At 42.1% G+C, this 19,336-nt stretch overlaps 1 long non-coding RNA gene across 1 annotated transcript; it reads right to left on the bottom strand.

Moving 5' to 3' along the window:
- Positions 1-432: 432 nt before the first annotated feature.
- Gm42260 lies at positions 433-16,950 on the bottom strand. Its single transcript, XR_881148.2, has 3 exons — positions 15,686-16,950; positions 1,842-2,021; positions 433-706 (listed from the first exon to the last, which is right to left on the bottom strand). It is a non-coding gene; the product is annotated as a predicted gene, 42260 (long non-coding RNA).
- Positions 16,951-19,336: the final 2,386 nt, after the last annotated feature.

Here is a 19,336-nt window from a genome sequence, read left to right as displayed (position 1 = left end):
CCACATCTATCCTCCCCCATCCGTTTTGCCTGTATGAGAGTGCTCCCCCACCCAACCACACTCTCCCACCCCACTGCTCCAGCATCCCCCTACACTGGGGCATCAAACCTCCCTGGGACCAAGGGCCTCCTCTCCTGTTGCAGTTGGGCCAACCTCAGAGGTTCACTTTTCATTGGCATTTCTTTGATTACTAGCAAGACTAAATATTTGTCATATGCTTTTTAGGTATTTGTTAAATAGTTTAAAACCTTTATTTTATATTTAGGTATTCATCTTTTCCCTATTAATTTGCAAAATTTTCTAATTGGTCTACCACATCTATTACCAATATAACTCCCCAGGTTATTGTTAGGGTAAATTTCCTTGGCATTAGTTTCCATTAATATACCATGTGAATGTGCTCCAAGTCAGAAGAAAGAAACGTTCTTCTTATACATGGGAGTGGCCATCGGTCCCTATGGTGTTTTGAATGAACATGGGCCTCCTATGCTCACAGGGAGCAGCATTATTAGGAGGTGTGGCCTGGTTGGAGGAAGTGTGTCACTTGAGTTGGGCTTAGAGGCTTCAGAAGCTCAAGCCAGGCCCAGGGTCTCACTTGCTCTTCCTGCAGCCTCCAGATCCAGATAAAGAACTCTTGGATCCTTCTCCAGAACCATGTCCACCTGCATGCCGTCATGTTCCTCACCAAAAAGAGAATGGATTGAACCTATAAAACAGTAAATTATATGGATTGTAAACTGTCCCAATTAAATGGATTATTTGTTTTTTCCTTTATAAGAGTTGCTGTGGACATTGTCTCTCTTTACAGCAATAGAATCCTAATTAAGACAGTCCCATCAGAAATTATTTGAGCAACACTATTTGCCATGCACGGATACAGATAGTGACCCTGTAGGTCAAACACATGATCCACAAAGACTGAAAGGGAGAGAAACGCAGCTGAAACTCTGCCTAGACAAACTGACTTCCTATCAATGTACCAGGCAGTGTGCAAAGGGAGGTCTTTGTAAAAGGCCAGAAAGTAAATATTTTAGGTCCTAGAGACTTAAGTTTTTATCAGCTTTACTCAATCCTGACCTGGTAGTCACAGAAAATACACAAACAAAGATGGAGAGGATGTCCAGTCTATAAAGTGTTTGCCTTGTAAGAATAACTCGCATCCCCAGAACCCACATTTTTAGAACCCCAGGAGTGGAGAGGTAGAGACATGTGGATCACTGGGGCTCACTAACCAGCCAGAATAGACTACTTGACACAGTACAGGTTAGTGAGATACCCTGTCTCAAAAAAAAGTTTGCTTTGAGACTGTGTCTCCTAGTATTGTCAGAAGCTACACCCATAAAATCCTACCAACATGAGATGAGCAAGGGCAAAAATAGATGTGCTAAGATTCTAGGGTGTAGACAGTGAAGGAGAGCTACAGCCAACCTACCCTGAACATGAAACAAAAGACGATAAACAGAACCACAGGAGGCAGCTGGACTGATAGATACAACACCAGCATCTGGGATCACATCACCTCTCCACCTTCCTTGACTCTGCTAAGGGACTTGCACCTACGAACATCACTGCTGTACCACAGTCTGAATCCCTCTTGTCCCTGTCTTTTTTGGGGCTCTGGGACTGCTATGTGTTCATTAAATTTTGAGATAGAAAGGAAGTTCCATTACAGGCTGAAGGGGAGTCTAAAATCTTCACTCTGGAGTCTGATGTTATATTTCAAATTATTTTATTTCAACTTAGAGTGAAGGCAGCCCAGAGGAGTTAGCTACATAATTGCTCTTTTAACAGTCCTGGCCACCCTTTGCACATTTAATTATTCCATAATTACTCATACTTACCGCCCAGTGTGGAAATTATATGTGGATTATCGATCTTTATGACGAATATAAAAGAAAAGCAGTCATTATGCACTGTATCTAGAAGGTCTCTTTCTCTTGGAAGGAGGAGAAACAGCTCTTTCTAGGCGCTGAGGATACTTGAGGACAGGCCCAGAGACCAGAAATACCACAAAGGTGAACCTGGAGAACAAGAGGACAGGCACAAAATTCTTCCCACTTCTCAATGACTCTTACCACAAGTCACACGTGCCCCCATGAGATGCCCAGTCACTCACTTGGAAGAGTCTTAAGACCCAACTCTTGAGTCAAAAGTCCTCCAGCATGCTTTCCTGTCCCTATCAGTCCCAATTCAGGACCCACTGTCACATTCTAAAGAAAGCTTGAGCTTTAAACGTGTTGAACAAACCATGACTAGACCCCAAGTCAGTTCTGACATCACTTAACCTGACCCTTACATCTTTATTCAGGCTTTTAACGTCTTTAGAGTCACAGCTCTTCATCCTTTGGGTTTGCCCATCATGAATCCTACAGCAGCCAAAATCATGCCAGAAAAGGAAAGTGCAAGAGCTATTTATGGCTGTTGCTGCCACTCAGGATGGTTGATTTTGTGTTCCTGGCTTGCCATAACACTAAAGTTTTACTGTGTTGTACAGAACACTTTGAGGAGAGGAGGTTTTGTGTAGAACAGAGAGAGATGGCTACTTAAGAAAAAAACTCAAGACTTGAGGGGCAGTAGAGGCATACACAACCAAGGAACAGTTAATACTCCAGAGCAAAGGGAAAGTTTTATGGGTTATTTTGTTGTTGCTGCTGCTGCTGCTGCTGCTGTGGGTCATAGTGTTAGTGGTGTTTGTTTGTTTGTTTGCTTGCTAACTATGACAACATATTTAATTTATTCTCTGGATTTTATAGACTGGAATGATCTAGAATAGCCATGTGAAAGCCCAGGTAAAAGGTGGGATGATTTGGTTGGGGAAGTGTTTTGTGATAAAATAAGAAGCCAGCATTCTCGGCAGAGAAGCACCTGAAAAAATGTTCAACATCCTTAATCATCAGGGAAATGCAAATCAAAACAACCCTGAGATTCCACCTCACACCAGTCAGAATGGCTAAGATCAAAAATTCAGGTGACAGCAGATGCTGGCGTGGATGTGGAGAAAGAGGAACACTCCTCCATTGTTGGTGGGATTGCAGGCTTGTACAACCACTCTGGAAATCAGTCTGGCGGTTCCTCAGAAAATTGGACATAGTACTACCGGAGGATCCAGCAATACCTCTCCTGGGCATATATCCAGAAGATGCCCCAACTGGTAAGAAGGACACATGCTCCACTATCTTCATAGCAGCCTTATTTATAATAGCCAGAAGCTGGAAAGAACCCAGATGCCCCTCAACAGAGGAATGGATACAGAAAATGTGGTACATCTACACAATGGAGTACTACTCAGCTATTAAAAAGAATGAATTTACAAAATTCCTAGCCAAATGGATGGACCTGGAGGGCATCATCCTGAGTGAGGTAACACATTCACAAAGGAACTCACACAATATGTACTCACTGATAAGTGGATATTAGCCCCAAACCTAGGATTCCCAAGATATAAGATACAATTTGCTAAACACATGAAACTCAAGAAGAATGAAGACTGAAGTGTGGACACTATTCCCCTCCTTAGAATTGGGAACAAAACACCCATGGAAGGAGTTACAGAGACAAAGTTTGGAGCTGAGATGAAAGGTTGGACTATGTAGAGACTGCCATATCCAGGGATCCACCCCATAATCAGCATCCAAATGCTGACACCATTGCATACACTAGCAAGATTTTATCAAAAGGACCCAGATGTAGCTGTCTCTTGTGAGACTATGCCGGGGCCTAGCAAACACAGAAGTGGATGCTCACAGTCAGCTAATGGATGGATCACAGGGCTCCCAATGGAGGAGCTAGAGAAAGTACCCAAGGAGCTAAAGGGATCTGCAACCCTATAGGTGGAACAACTAACCAGCACCCCGGAGCTCTTGACTCTAGCTGCATATGTATCAAAAGATGGCCTAGTCGGCCATCACTGGAAAGAGAGGCCCATTGGACACGCAAACTTTATATGCCCCAGTACAGGGGAACGCCAGGGCCAAAAAGGGGGAGTGGGTGGGTAGGGGAGTGGGGGTGGGTGGGTATGGGGGACTTTTGGTATAGCATTGGAAATTTAAATGAGCTAAATACCTAATAAAAAATGGAAAAAAAAAAAGAAGCCAGCATTCTCAACATGCACACACAAGCCCAAAGATGTACTGAATGAAATTAGAGAGGCAAAACAGTGAGGATCCCGGGACGCGTGCTATGGGTTTGAGGTACCTGCCTATGTGTAAGCAGCAAGCATGATCCAACATTTGCCTCTGTAACAGAAACCTGGACCTCAGATTCTCAGTTTTTAAAATGGGGGTTGCAATGGTATCTGCCTCACAGTACTGCTCCTGGAATAAATGAGTATCACTATATATAACTTTAAACAGGAGTTGCGAATACGTTCCAGGAATGAGTTGGGATTTTATTATTTTTGGTAATATTCCATCATCCCTGCTATGGGGTTTTATGACCTTTGAATATGGCTATGATGGCATGTTTAATTTATTATCTAGATTTTTATAGACTAAAATAAGCATGATCCTCTTTACTCCCAGCAGTTAGAGACCTGATTCCTGATTGTACTCTTAAGAGAAAGAAGGCATGGGGCAGAACAAAAGGCCCTGGATGGGAGCCTTTATACGTTGTCCCCAAGCACAAAGCCTGCTTCTTCCACAGCCTTCTCCTGGCACTCGGATCCAAGAGTCTTCTTCCATTGGAGCCCAAATACAGTGATTGAGATGGACATCATATGAAGCAAATCGGAAACTTTTTCTAAAAGGGAAACAGGCTGAACTTCCACCATATAAATATTACTAGATGGCCTCAGGCTCAGATGCCATTCACAAACTCTTCTAACTGCACGCTTGCAATTTATGACATTTAACAGTGCCCCTGGAGAGAGCTCCAGTCCTGCACACACTCCAGAGCCAAATATTAGCCTCCTTGTATTAATGAGGCCAGGGCAGAGAAGAGGAAGAAGAAAGATCATTTGAGTGATTTTGCTTGTTAACTCTCAACCCTAGTCTCTCTCCTCCTCATCTCGTCCCTCCTAGGATGCCTCTTTCCCTCGAGTTCCAGAGAAAACATGGGAAACTCTCAAACCAGGAATTCAGTGTGCCCTGCCACCAAGCATCAGTGCCTGGACCAGGGTCTATCACATCACTACAGAAATCCTAAGCTGTACACATAGCCTAGGACCCACGTAAGAAGGGAAGGTAGAAGGGAGGAGACAGACACAGCGCAGGCTAAGTTGGCACTGGCCTCTCTCAGTCTACATCCATCCATTTCTCATCCCAGCCCCCTGAGAAGCAGTAGAAGCCATTCTTGGGTTCACATCAACAGAAGACCTGGTCTTGAGTACATGATTCTTTGGGTAAGGACCATCCTCAGACAGGCTACTGCTCGTTAGAATCAACCCTTTGTCCACATCCTTCACTCTGCCCTTCTCTTGGACAGGACAGTTTTATACGCATGTGTGTTGTGTAGTAAAAATGAGGGGGAGATTAACATAACTGTGTCATATGTAACATTTAAAATCAAAAGCAATTTTTATTTTTATACCAAAAAGTTATTCTTCACTCATTTAAAATCTTTTTTTTTTTATTAAGCACCTGAATTTCATGTCAACCCTGGTAAGGCCTCAGGTAACTGCCTCTGAATGGAACACTCAATTGCTTCAATGTTCTCCAAGCCTTTGTGTATTTGTGTATCCGTGTATGTGTGCCCACATGTATGGACTCATATACATATATGTATACCTGTATATGGAGGCAGGAGGTCAGTACTAGGTTTCTTTCTTGAGACAGAGGTTCTCACTAAACTCAGCACACCAATTCAGATTGTCTAACTGGACATCAAGCCCCAGGGTTCTTATTTATGACTTTATATCTGCCTGGCTTTTGTGTGGGTCCTGGGGTTAAACTCAGGTCTGCATGCTTAGGCAGCAGGTATTTCACCAGATGAACCATCTCTCCAGCCCCTCCACTGCCATCTCTCCTCTTTGGAGACAGGGTCTCACGAACCCATGCTGTCTTACGACTCTCAATGTAGTCAAGAATGATCTTGAACTCCTGACCCCCCTGCCTCTACCCCCAAGTTCTGGGACTACAGGTGTATACCCCCACACCTGGCTCATTTCATTCTTTTAACATCCTTTAGTGTTTTAATGCAAGAAATTGAACCCAAGGTCTTATACATGCTAAGCAAGTGTCCTGCCAACGAGATACATTCCCAGCTCTCAAACCAGTTGGAACACAAAGGACTTGTGTTGAAAGAAAGCTCACCCTGATGCATCAAGTAACAAGTGGATCAGAACCAAGTGGTTCTGGCCAAGTCAGAGGTAAAGAGTTTATCCATTTGTTTTGTGTTATGTGTATGAAGTTTTTACCTGCATATACATACGTGAATCACGTTCATGCCTGTGCAAACACTCTACAGAAGCCAGAAGACACTAGGACTGCAGTTACAGATGATTGCCATCTACTATGCTGATGCTGGGAACCAAACCCAGATCCTCTGCAAGAACAGCAAGTGCTCTTAACCACTGAGCCATCCCTCCAACAGCACCCACCCATGTAAATTTGCTGTGCACAGGTCTGCCCTGGATTCTGACGAGAAACCAAGGGAAGCCCCACACAATTTTTGTTTGCCCTGCCAGTAGAATTCTTGACATGTATACTGTTGTGAGCAATCAGGAACTCATCTCGGACAACTCAGGTCATAATCCCAACCCCCACACCCAAGATACAGGAAAAAACCCTGCCCTGCATGTTTGTATCATGGAGATGAACTGCCATACACAAGAGCATCTGACAGTGGATATGAACTACATAGTTGACCTTGGAGCTAATACCAGTCTCCTGGTACTGGTTTAATAATAAAAATAATATATTTATGAAATATTTTTATCAAATTAAAAAAAACACAAACATCTTTTGTCTCACAAAAGAATACACTATTGCCTGATTCTATTTGCACAAAATTCCACAAAGATCCAAAATCATCTGAGATATCAAAAGCCAGGTGAGTTGCTGCAAAGGAATAGAAAAGAAAGGCAATGCCTCAATGGGTCACAGAAGGCATTGGAAATAATGGATGGGTTCACAGTCTTGCTTAGGAAGATGGCATCATACTCATATACATATATCAAGCTTATAAAATTGTAGTCTTTAAATATGAAAGCTTGCTAAATATCATTTATATACTAATAAAGCTGTTAGCAATAAATAATCATCAAATATTAAAAAGTCATATGCAAGCATGATTATCTTTGTTAGGTATAAAACAATGAAACTAGCAATAACCCTTGAGATTAAAGATTGTCATTTTTTTTTCCTTAGAGTAGACAGAGAAAATCAATTTGTTTAGCCCTGTATATGGCCAAGGCTCACGCAGTGTAAGTGTCTTAGCCATGCAAAGGAGTATGAATGTTATCTAAGCCAACCCTCTTTCAAATGGACTTCTCACTTCTCTCCCATCACTAAATCCAAGTCCTCCCGGTTGTCCCCCTGTATATGTCCCATCTGTTCCCTCAGTTCTCTGCCTCCACTATCCTTGACTTTCCCAAGCATCCTGAATCTTGTCTGGCCACAGAAACCCCTGCTGGATCCCACAACTCTAATCTCATTCTTTTCCAGTCTATGATCCACAGGGCAGGGAGACTCTTTGCAATGTCATTTGATCATATTACTTCACTGGGAAGATGGCTCAGTGAGTAACATGTACAAGTATGAGGACCTGAATTTCCATCCTCATTACCCATATAAAATCAAGGTTGGTAGCGTATACCTGTTCACAGTCAGGGAGAAGGGAGAGTAGATCACAGGGGCTTGCTGGCCAGCCAACCTGGTGAAATTGCAAGCTTCATTCATATCTCTAGCTTCCATGAGTGTACACAAAGGTAAGTACATTTGCACATACACACGCATGCATAGAACAGAAAAGGGAAGATGGATCCTTTCTATCTTCAGTTCCCATTGGGCTTAGAAAAAGACCCCAAATCTCTATCTTGGCTTACAAAATTCATGTCAGCTGACCCCTACCGATCTATCCAGCTTCAGTCACTACCACCGTAGTTTTCTAGGCCCTGTGTTTCCCACAAGTCTATTCCTCTGCCTTGAATATCTGCTAGCCCCCTCTCTAACCAACTGTTTGGGGGGTGGTGTCATCTTCACAGAAACATTGATTTCTCTGAGTTTAGTTAATTCCTCAGATAAGATCCAGTCTCCACATTTTAAACCTCCAATACATCACATCTTCTCTTTTGGTACTTGTATAATACCTATCTTCCTTCCTTAAAACAAAAACCAAACAAAAACAAAAAAAAAAACAAGAATTATATAAACAATCCACCTCTGGGCATTCACCCCCAGAGTTTCATGTATAGTAAGTTGCTGCAGAATGAACTATTGCATACACTGTTCTATTGTGACTCAGCCTTTCCAAGTCTTTAAAATGTTAACAAAATGCTCCAAATCTACATGAAACTTTAGAAGTGATCCTTGATTATATGAAGTAAGATGACTGTGTAGTTTGAATGCCATTTGCTGTATCAATTCCACACATGTGAAGTTATCTTTCAAATAGATCCACATCTGAGTATAAAAATAGTACAGAAAATAATAATAAGATAGATACATTAAGGAAGATGAATTGCTAATATATTGTCACATATAAAGGTAATAAATTCAATGTTTTATAAAATTTGGTTTAAAAAGTTCTCTAGGGTGGGTGGGTGGGGCAAGCACACACTAAATTGCTATATATTCAGAATACAGACTTGTTCTAAACTACCCAGGCATATATTTTTGCCACTTAAAAAATGAGCCAGAGAGAAGGTTTAAGAAGGCCCCCAATGGAGGAGCTAGAGAAATTACCCAAGGAGCTAATGGGAACTGCAACCCTATAGGTGGAACAACAATATGAACTAACCTGTACCCCGGAGCTCTTGTCTCTAGCTGCATATGTATCAAAAGATGGCCTAGTCGGCCATCACTGCAAAGAGAGGCCCATTGGACTTGCAAACTTTATATGCCCCAGTACAGGGGAACGCCAGGGCCAAAAACGGGGAGTGGGTGGGTAGGGGATTGGGGGGGTGGGTATGGGGGACCTTTGGGATAGCATTGAAAATATAAAGGAGGAAAATACCTAATTAAAAAAAAAAAAAAAAAAACGACTGTCTACCTCAAAATGAGAAAAATGGCTTTTGTCGTGTTTGGGGGGAAATGAAAATTTTTAACAAATCTATACTGAATTATTGGCATCGATAGAGACAGTGGATCTAGATGTGTCTGTAATTTGATCCATCCTCTTTTAGTCCTTGGTTTTGCTAATGAGATGGCAGGTGGTGGTGGTGGTGGTGTTTATCTTTGCTTTGGTTTGGTTTGAGTTTGGGGTTTTGTAGAAAATACTGACCACCAATGTCTGCTAACATCAAAAGGTGCAGAGGTAGCTTGGGCTTACTGCCATCATCCTCCCAATAAACTTCCACCTTGCTGATGCTCTGTCCACAGTCCTACAGGGGCAGCTGGTCTTCAAACATTACCTTGAGCACAAATTCACACTTGTGTAGCCTCTCTAGAAGGCAACTTTACAGTGAGCATAATAAGTCTTCAAAACGTGTATTTCTTATGACACACAGTGAATGCACTGCCGGATAGTCTTTTTGATGAATTGGATTTCTCATTGTAAGTGAATATATTTCCTTTCCAATCTTAATCCTCATAATCTTTGATTCACCATCTCTACTTATGAAACAGATCCTGAAAGAAGTCTTACACACAGAACAAGGGTTTATAGAGAACAATGTTCATATAAAAGCCGAAAAAGTAGAATGTCCAAAGAGATAATGCTGATGTTAGGATGTATCTGAAGAACCAAATTTTAAGGAATAATCTTAAAAGCTGTTGCACATGTATGATTTTAAATTACTTAGAATTACATGAAAAGCTACAGTTTGTATTTCTGATTCCACTTTATTATATTTAATATAACTTAGAAATGATCCATTAGAACTAACTTGGATTAGAGAAGGAAACTGCTACAAGACAGCCCAGAGTTAGGCATGTGAAGAGGTACAGTGACAGATCATTCCTGTTATTTGGCTAAAGTAATACTACTACATACAATATACATCACTAAGCATATTTCCAGTCATATCAAATATCCCTCACATCCTGGCTACTACAGGCCTTGTGAATTGCTTACACAAAATCTTCCAATAAGTAGCCTCAGAATCATGCCCCTGAGGCAGTCAAGAAGACAAGAGTGCCTGTAGAATTAGATGAAACTACCCTACAGGCAACTATGGTTTCCCAGACCTGAAGTCAGGCTCTCTACAGCCCCAACATAACTAACTGAGAACATTCCCTCTTTAAAATGAATATTCGGCATGTCCCCCAGGACTCACTTATAACCAAGGGGGTATCGTTTTGTATTGTCTCTTGGTTCCTGCATTAGTAACTAAAAAACAACTCCTCACTTCACTGGGCAACTATCCCCAAACTACTTGTTTCACCAAGTAGCCTGTCTCAATCTCATTCTTGATAATTGGGTTAAAATATTTTATCAGTAGGATGAACATTTAGAAAGTATTACTTACTTAGTTTAATATTAAAAAAAATCAAAAACTATACTACACTCTGAAGCAGTGTAGCATTGTGAGAAAGGTTCTACTTTGGAGCAACAGAGCCCAGAGTTCAAATCTGGCCTGACCCTATTTGGAAGTACTTGACCTGCACAGAGCCCCCAATTCCCTCCTAAAATAATGATGGAGTACCACTTGGTAAGCAGCGTGGATTCATCCCTTGCTTGTGTGATGTACTCTGGGAGCTTAATCAACTGCTTATGAATGAATGGCTAAAATTGTTAGCAGCGTGCCCTTTAATGTCTATGCATGCTCCAACAACTTTGCATATGGAAATATCTTGGCATCTTGACAAAATGCAAATTCTGATTCAGAAAGAACAAAATGAGGCTTGAGAGTGCCAACAAGCTACCAGTAACTCCCCACACTGCTGGTCCACAGACCAATCTCTCCTTGGTGTGGCCTTACATCAGGGTTTTCAAACATCACTAGTTTGGGATCAACTAAGGAACATTTAAAAACATATGAAGGGGGGAGGGGGGGCTGGCGAGATGGCTCAGCAGGTAAGAGCACTAACTGTTCTTCCGAAGTTCCCAAGTTCAAATCCCAGCAACCACATGGTGGCTTACATGAGATCTGATGCCCTCTTCTGGTGTGTCTAAAGACAGCTACAGTGTACTTATGTATAATAATAAATAAATCTTTGGGCCAGAGCAAGTAGGGACTCAGTGAGCAGAGCTGACCGGAGCAAGCAGAGGTCCTAAAATTCAATTTCCAACAACCACATGAAGGCTCACAACCATCTGTATAGCTACAGTGTACTCACATACATAAAATAAATAAATAAATCTATTAAAAAATATGATGGTTGGGTACCATCTGCTAGAGTTTCATACAATCAATTTTGGGTGTGGAATTAGGACACCAAATTAAAGCTTCCTAGGTGATTCTAAGGTGTAGCATCCAAGTTTGAAAACTACTATTCCATTAGTGTGGGCTTACTAAGTAGAACCTAATGTCATTTTAAGTCTGACAAAGATCAGTGACCATAACCATACATAACATATAACATACTTTGGTGCTATTCCATAATAAATAGCATACATCATTCTTTTTTTTATTAGGTATTTTCTTCATTTACATTTCCAATGCTATTCCCAAAGTCCCCCATACCCTCCCCCTCCCACTCCCCTACCCACCCACTCCCACTTCTTGGTCCTGGTGTTCCCCTGTACTGGGGCATATAAAGTTTGCAAGTCCAATGGGCCTCTCTTTCCAGTGATGGCTGACTAGGCCATCTTCTGATACATATGCAGCTAGAGACATGAGCTCCGGGGTACTGGTTAGTTCATAATGTTGATCCACCTATAGGGTTGCAGACCCCTCAGCTTACAGAACACAAAGAACAACACCAGTCTGCAGACAGGTCCTAAGTAAACAATTACTTTTTAAAGCAGAAGAAACTAAACCAATTAGAGCCCATGGCAAATTTGGAGTTTTTTAAACATCATATATTACTACTTAGAGTGAATGTATGTGAAATATTTTTGAAAAGTGTGTGTGTGTGTGTGTGTGTGTGTGTGTATTTGTGTGTCTGTCTGTCTGTCTGTGTTTATATGCTTAAAGGTGCTTTCTCAAGTGTGCTCTAATACATAGCACATATAGGAAGGAATTCATCTTACCTTGCTGCCTGAAATAAATGTTTGAGGTTCTTTAACTCTATATTCTCATATCCTAGAGAGAGTGGGAGCACAGGACACAATAGAGAAAATGTCGAGCATTTTCAAACATAATCATTCAGATGTGAAGGGACATGCAGTTCAGAAGACACTAGATAAGACGATAGAGGGGGAAGGCAGAGTGGGCAGTGCAATCCAGCCTAAAGATGGCATGCAGGTCACAGACTGACTGAGAGAAGCATTTCATTGGAAATCAAGTGAGTTGCTGCAGAGTTAAGGCAGGAGGACTGGAGATAACAGGACTGTCTTCCAGCCACCTCATCTAACGTCTGCCCAGAGGACCATCCAGTGCTCATTTAGAGCACTCTGTCTAGACACGATGAAGAGTGCCCACTACACGTCTGGGATCTACTTGTCTTCAAACACCTTCAGTGTAACACTTGTCTAGAACGTCACCCTTATTCAAATAATCTTCCTCCAAATGTACTTATTTCCCCTCCCTTCAGTGTTTCATATTTGACCACTTCACTAAGTTTAGTATTTCAGTTGCACTTGGACCAATTTATTATTCATGCCCTTATTTTAAGTAAGAAAAATTATTTTACTAGAATTTCATATCACCAAATGTCTTTTCCTACTCCCATAAACAAAATAGATGTATTAAATTTCTTAAGATTTTCAACATTTTCCTTCATTTTATTGTTTTGAGACTATCTATAACTTCACAAGGAAGAACTTTAAAGAGTGTGATGATTTGCAAAGCTTACACAGTCACCTGTTGAGTCACCTGAAGACAGAGAACAGAGCAATTAACTTTCTAGTTTACTTATTCCTTGAAGTGAATTAGTATGACAATTTTTTACCTTGTTTTTTTCCCATTCATAGAAGTCTTTAAAATATGAGATATTTTAACAAAGTGATACAAAATGTCTTGGGATATAATATTAAAATTCATCAAGACAAAACTAGAGTGGGAATAATAAGAACTAGATATACACCTGAGAAGTAATTTGAACATACTGAAACAATGTCTTCATGTTTACATTAATTTGATGCTGTGTCTTAATAAAAAGTTAAAGAAATGTCATGGAGTTCTAATAGTAATTGGATTTAAATGTTAGCTAAACATTTCACGATAATGATCAAAGTGATTTTAAAAATACCTGAAAACTGAATGCAGAGTTCTGTCATATGTAAGCAAACAAGTTACAGTGAAGGGACAACACAATAGGGAAGCTAGAAAGAATTGACACTGAGAAAGCAAGCACCACGTCGGATGCTCTCAACAGCATTTAAAGGCAGGCCTTATTTCAATCACAAAAAGGAAATCCATGTTGCCAGGGGTGAAGTGATCTCTGAAGAACAAAGTCACAGAAGATGAATGCCAGCCATATCTACTCACTCATTAACTCATTGATGGATGGAAAAATGCATGGATGGATACATGGGTGAATACATGAGCAGATACATGGATGAATGCATGAATGGATACGTGGATGAATGCATGGGCAGATACATGGGTGAATGCATGGGCAGATACATGGATGAATGCATGGGCAGATACATAGGTGAATGCATGGGCAGATACATGGGTGAATACATGAGCAGATACATGGATGAATGCATGAATGGATACGTGGATGAATGCATGGGCAGATACATGGGTGAATGCATGGGCAGATACATGGGTGAATGCATGGGCAGATACATGGGTGAATGCATGGGCAGATACATGGGTGAATGCATGGGCAGATACATGGGTGAATGCATGGGCAGATACATGGGTGAATGCATGGGTAGATTCATGGAAGAATGCATGGGCAGATACATGGATGAATGCATGGGCAGATACATGGGTGAATGCATGGGTAGATTCATGGAAGAATGCATGGGCAGATACATGGATGAATGCATGGGCAGATACATGGGTGAATGCATGGGCAGATACATGGGTGAATGCATGGGCAGATACATGGGTGAATGCATGGGCAGATACATGGGTGAATGCATGGGCAGATTCATGGAAGAATGCATGGGCAGATACATGGATGAATGCATGGGCAGATACATGGGTGAATGCATGGGCAGATACATGGGTGAATGCATGGGCAGATACATGGGTGAATGCATGGGCAGATACATGGGTGAATGCATGGGCAGATACATGGGTGAATGCATGGGCAGATACATGGGTGAATGCATGGGCAGATACATGGGTGAATGCATGGGCAGATTCATGGAAGAATGCATGGGCAGATACATGGATGAATGCATGGGCAGATACATGGGTGAATGCATGGGCAGATACATGGGTGAATGCATGGGCAGATACATGGATGAATGCATGGGCAGATACATGGGTGAATGCATGGGCAGATTCATGGAAGAATGCATGGGCAGATATATGGAAGAATGCATGGGCAGATACATGGATGAATGCATGGGCAGATACATGGGTGAATGTATGACCATATTCATGGGTGAATGCTTGACCATATTCATGGGTGAGTGCATGAACATATGCATGAGTGAATGCATGAACAGATGCATGGGTGAATGTATTGGCAGATGGATGGGTGAACTTCTGAGTGGGAACCAAAATGAGAAATCGTGTTATCTACCAAGGCAGAAAATCAGGAAACATGTGGGATGTAAGAGACTCAGTCTCCACATCAGCAGAAGGGCGAAAGTTTCCCAGGCAGAAAGAGACTAGAGAGAGTCCAGTAAAAGCACAGTTCCTCTGGCATCAGTGGGAGGAGAGGTCCTTGGTCCTGTGGAGGTTTGATGCCCCAGGGTAGAGGGATGCTGGAGTGAATGGGGGGGAGCATCCTCATAGAGGCAAAGGGGAGCGGGGAGAGGGCAGATGGGATTGGGAGTTGTGGAGGAGTAACCAGGAGGGGGGATATCATTTGAGATGTAAACAAATGGAATGATTAATAAAAAATTTAAATAATAAAATATTTATTTTGAATTTAAAGAAGAGAGCAGAGCTCCTAATGCTGGAAGAACCAAGCTAAGTTTAAGATTACTGAAAGAAAATCTTATGCATAAGCAAATAATACAAAAACTAAAAAGAAAATGACCACGAATGTCTCTTTTTATACAAGGTGAAAACAGTAAATGTTTCTTTAGTTCCCATTGAGTGACATTTCTAGGAAGACATGAGCAAACTTTTCTTCATTCCAGATAGGACACCAACAGCATACCAAAAAATGCTTCCATCTAAGTTCACCTTAGTGAACGAATGAGCTCATTAGGGTTATAGACAGGAGCATGGGTGACTTTAAGGCAGCTGCATCATACAAAATCCTACCCTAGCATGGATGAAAATTGGCAAAAAACCATCTCTCTAAGAATCCTTGCACAGTTTGTAGACATTCAGCCAACTACAGAGTCTCTCTCCTCTGATTGTTGTTACTGCTCATGTAGCCTTGGAGAGGAGACTTGCGAAACTCACCTTTTACCTAGGGCACAGTGTGAGGTCTTCTAGGGACTGTTCCCTACTTCAGTTATCAGAATTGGGACATGATATCAGGACTGGACTCATGCCGAGAACCCATCTGGTACAAATTCTTAAACTCCTTGAATCTCTGTCTGGAGGTAGAAGTAGACCTGGTTTGTTCAGGAAGACCTATCCTGCAGGAGAAGAAATACAGCGTAAAATAAGATAAACTAGGAACCAGACAGGTTGGGAAGAAAACAGGTTTCTAATGATGCCACTTAAAAGGGAACTGAGCATAAACATCAAGCCCCAGAGACCACTACAACAGTCATGTAAACACAGCCATTCCACAAATACCTTATGAAGGAGAAGTGTGAATGCCTGTGTAGTCCCAATTACACTGGCCCTACTATCATAGTAACACATGTTCATCTGGGCATCAGCCTTCCCTAACTTCCTCTCTGTGTTATAAGGCCTATCCTAGGCTTCTGTCAAAAAGAGAGTTCCTAAAGGAACAGACATGAATGCCAAGACTGATCAGGGATTGCATGAAAATCTCCAAGGGTTCCTTTTCCAAACCCTAAGCATAGACCACTTTGCCCTAGCAATAGGTAGAGTGAAATATTGATGGTGGTTTATATTGTTTCTGGTTTGTTTGTTTTTTCTAGCTCAGGTCCACGCCTCTGATACCCTTATCCAGGTCCCCAGTAGCTGAGTCTTTCAGTAGCCAGACAATGAGGAAGTCATGAGTTGGTGCCCCAAAATGCAAGAGGTTTGCTCATATGGAATGCAGCCCCTCTCCCAGTCCGTCAGCTGTTTGTTTGAAAAGCCTTCCCCACATCAGTATTCTGAAGGGTCCCTCCAATGCTCGGTGGCATTGAGGTTGAGCGGTTGTTTCGGTTTTAGTCCATTCTGTACGCTTAGCCCCCAGCGTTGCCTGCAGCCGCTTGCACTTGCTTAAGAGGATCATTTGCTACTGATGTTTGCTCCAAGCATCCGCAAGATGTGATGGTGCTGCCTTTGCTTAGCAAATAAGCCCCATCTCAAAGAAAGGAGACGAGCTGCCTTGCAAGCCAAAGTTCCTAGAAAAGGCTTAAGAAGGAATGCTTGTTTTTCCAGAACCAGGGTCTGTGATACCTCAGCCCACACTTGTGAGGCACGCTGCTGCAGCATCCTTACCCTCGAGGCAGTCTATAGAACTAAGAAAGTGAAAGATAGGCTGCCCCAAAAGTCTGCCTCCTGACAGCTGAGGAAAACAAAAGACAGGAGACAGATCACGTGTGGATGTTCTGACAGAAGAGAAAGACCTCTCTTTAGTATCCACTCCACCCTGTGCCTTCCACACCACTGCAGTCTGCCTGCGGCCCCAGATACCCTCTCCTTCACCTGCTTTCTCCAAGTCACTTGAGCAGGCCGTTTCCAGTCTGGCAGCTCACAAACAGGGAGAACTCCAGCTCCATGGAATCTGGTGCTCTGGCCCTCCCAAGCACGAGCACATGCGCATGTGTGCACACACATGCTCATATACAGATTCACAAATTAAAATGTTTTTAAAAAGCATATACTGGTCTCATAGAGAACCTAAATTCACTTCCCAGAATCCACATCAGACAGCTCACAACTCCCTGTAACTCTAGGTCCAGAGGATCCAAGGCATTCTTTTGGTCTCTGGGAGCAACTTCACTCATGTGCACATAACCCTACACAGACAAATATGCATGGACATAATTTTAAAACTAAAAATAATTTTTTAAAAGATAGTGTCCATAAGAAGCTGGCAAGGTCGCTCAGTGATTAAGCATTCTGTCTGCTCTTTCAAAGGACCTGGGCTTGATTCCCAGCTTCCCTCAGGCTAGCTCACCAGCTGCATCTCCAGCTCCACAAGATCTAATACCCTCTTCTGGCCTCCTTGGTCACTGCATGCACATGTGAACTTAAATCCATGAAGACAAAACACTCACAAACACTATACATATACACATACATACATACATACATACATACATACATACATACATACATACATGTAGGTTATAGTTTCTTATGTTGAAGCCTGGCAAGTCATGATGAAACAACTTTACTGTATTCGCCTGAATTTATACTCCTTCTTTATTCTACTCCTTCTCCTTCTATCCCCATCCCCATCTCTGAATCCCTTAAGAGAAAAAAGGTTTGGTGAACAAGACAGAGGAGCAAAAGGAGATAGACAGGGTTGGAGGTGAAGGCCCGCTAGGTCATTTTGGGTGCTGTTAAAGTCAGTTGTACCAACAGATTCTCCCAATGCCAAGAAGTTAGAAACCTTTCCTCTTTGAGCCTGTTTCTTCCACTGGGCAGTGAGAATGAGAAATCTATTTTTATCTCAGCTGAGGGAAATGCATTATGTGGAGGTTACACAAAGCCAAGAATGATGTGGATATACGATAGCGGGAGAAATTTTCATTGTTTTGACCCCTAGAGGATCAAGGTATCAGCAGTGTGTGTACTACTGTTGCTTTTCTGTACCTGACTACCATAAGTACCCCATACTGCTCAGCACTACCGAATTTGTCACATGCAGAAGTTCACCAAGCCAGTCTGACTGCCTTCAACTTTGGCTCCCAAAGAACAGGCAAAAGCAACGTGCTCTGGTGAAGGCTGGACAGGGGACAAAGTGTGTTTTGTCATCAGAGAAGGCAGATCTTAAAACTCAACTGGAAATGAAACAGTAGTTCTTTTATAAGCCAGGCACAGGGGCAGAGGCCTGTATCCATTCACCCAGAAGACAGATAGAGGAGGATCACAAGTTCAAGGCTTCATAGTGAGACTCTGTCTCAAAACAGTTTAAAGGCCTGGGACATAGCTCAGTGATATCGTGCTTGCCTTGCATACATAAAGCCTTAAGTTCAATCCTCGGGACAGAAAGTCCTCATAGAGTTCACAGGATCTCTTTCCATTTCATAACATTTCTAGTATTTGCAATTACCAGCTGGCTTCGGAGACCTGTGTTGTAATTTTAAGGACAGACTATATCAATATTTCTTGACCCACCTGAAACCATGTAAGTGCCCAAGAAAATCCTGGACTCCATAAGATTTACAGACTAATTTTCTCAACCAAAGTAGTTTGCATAGGCTTTGGATAAGATCTGAAATCATGTTTCCTTATCTAAGCTAGACCACAATACAGGAAGGAGATACAGTATTAGTTTTCCATGGCATGGTTCACCTCAGTGTAAGACTGAAGAAAACAATTATCTGGTAAATGAGTGTTACAAATCAAGACTTTCTGTACAACAGAGGCATCACACCACAGTTCATAAAGCTCTCGAGTAACTGCTATAAAACAAAGACTACCCAGTGGGCTCCAATGATATCATTGTAGACCCTAACTGCCATCTCCCAGATACTGATGGACAAGATGTGATAAAAGGAGATACTGTCTGTCTGAACAGGGGCTGGGGTTGGCTGGGGGCATTTCCCTCCTGTTACTGCCTGTCGATACCTCTTACCATGAAGGAGGCCCAGCAATCTTGGGTGGAGACACAGAGCTTTGCTTAGCTCCAATAAAGGCCAGTGATCTGAAGCTCCAATACTGAGCCATTTGAGCCCCAGTTCAGTCTGGACTCTTCCAGCCATCTCTGCCTGTACTTCCTTCGTCCCTTCAATAAAATTCTTCTCCTCGACCATA

This window comes from Mus musculus, chromosome 4 (genome assembly GCF_000001635.26).
Source record: "Mus musculus strain C57BL/6J chromosome 4, GRCm38.p6 C57BL/6J".
Lineage (NCBI taxonomy): Eukaryota > Metazoa > Chordata > Mammalia > Rodentia > Muridae > Mus > Mus musculus.
The sequence above is the reverse complement of the archived record's forward strand: the minus strand, read 5'-3'. Positions and strand labels throughout refer to the sequence as shown.